Source organism: Echinops telfairi, unplaced genomic scaffold, assembly GCF_000313985.2.
Source record: "Echinops telfairi isolate 266 unplaced genomic scaffold, ASM31398v2 ScPeMD7_58;HRSCAF=197, whole genome shotgun sequence".
In the NCBI taxonomy this organism is placed as follows: Eukaryota; Metazoa; Chordata; class Mammalia; order Afrosoricida; family Tenrecidae; genus Echinops; species Echinops telfairi.
The window spans coordinates 219,822-220,894 of record NW_022103956.1 but is presented as its reverse complement, the minus strand read 5'-3'; the positions used below and the strand labels follow the sequence as shown (position 1 = coordinate 220,894).

The 1,073-nt window shown below is 61.2% G+C and overlaps 1 protein-coding gene across 1 annotated transcript in view; it reads right to left on the bottom strand.

Moving 5' to 3' along the window:
- Positions 1 to 1,073, bottom strand: part of PPP2R3B (protein phosphatase 2 regulatory subunit B''beta) — a 17,170-nt gene that overhangs the window by 6,984 nt on the left and 9,113 nt on the right. The gene's annotated exons all lie outside the window — the stretch shown is intronic.

Here is a 1,073-nt window from a genome sequence, read left to right as displayed (position 1 = left end):
AACGGAGCACGGGGAAGGCAGGGGCTGCGGGGCTGTGGCCGTGGCCTGGACAAGGGCGAACCAAAGCAAAGGGTCTCCCAGAGCCCACGGAGGGACAAGCCCTCCCCCAGGGCTGGCAGCTAAGCCCCAGGGACCCAGGCCTGCGGGCTGCGGCTCCCCCTTGTGGTGTCTGTGAGGAGCGGGGCAGCAGCTGTGGGAGCGCAGGGTGTCTGGGCACCTGCGTTCTGAAGACGCCCACCCTCACCAGGACCCAAACCAGAAATCCGGCTCACAGCCACCCAAGCCCTCAGCAGCCCTGCTGGACAGAGCAGAGCTGTCCCCTATCTTCATGGAAGCAGCCAGCCTCGTCTTCTCTCCCGGAGGGGCTGGGGTGGGGGGGTCTGACTGCAAACCTTGGGGTGAGCAGCTGAGTGTCTGAACCTGGGGCACGACCAGAGCTCTTCTGGGAGGCCCAGGGCGGGGAGACTCACGGCCCGTCTCCATCACAGGTGGAGGCCGGACGGCGGCAGGGCTGCACCCCCACCCGCACCCAGACTCCCCAGACGCAGCTTGAAGGAGGCAGGCTGGAACGGTGTGCCCAAGGGTGCGGTCGACTCCCACTGGGAGAACACACGGTGCTGTCGCTCTACGAAGTGATGCTGTGTCACCCGGTGACACGGCGCTGTGTCCACGTGATACAGTGCTGTGTTACGTGACACGGCACTGTGACTACGTGATACAGTGCTGTGTTACTACGTGACACGGCGCTGTTATTAAGTGACACAGGGATGTTACAACGTGACATGGGATTACGACGAGACATGGTGCTGGTATTAAGTGACATGGTGCTGTTACTACATGACATGGTACCGTGTTACTGAGTGATAAGTGCTGTGTTACTACATGACATGGCGCTGTGACTATGCCGTGTTACTACATGACACAGTGCTGTGAGCACTACTACATGTGACGCAGTGCTGTGCAGTCTGCCATCGACACGTGAGGAGTTGCTCTGTGACCGGGAACCTGCTCCTACAAGATGACACGATGCTGGTCCGCGATGCCAGCCGAGGGCCTGCACTTGGCAGGGAGGG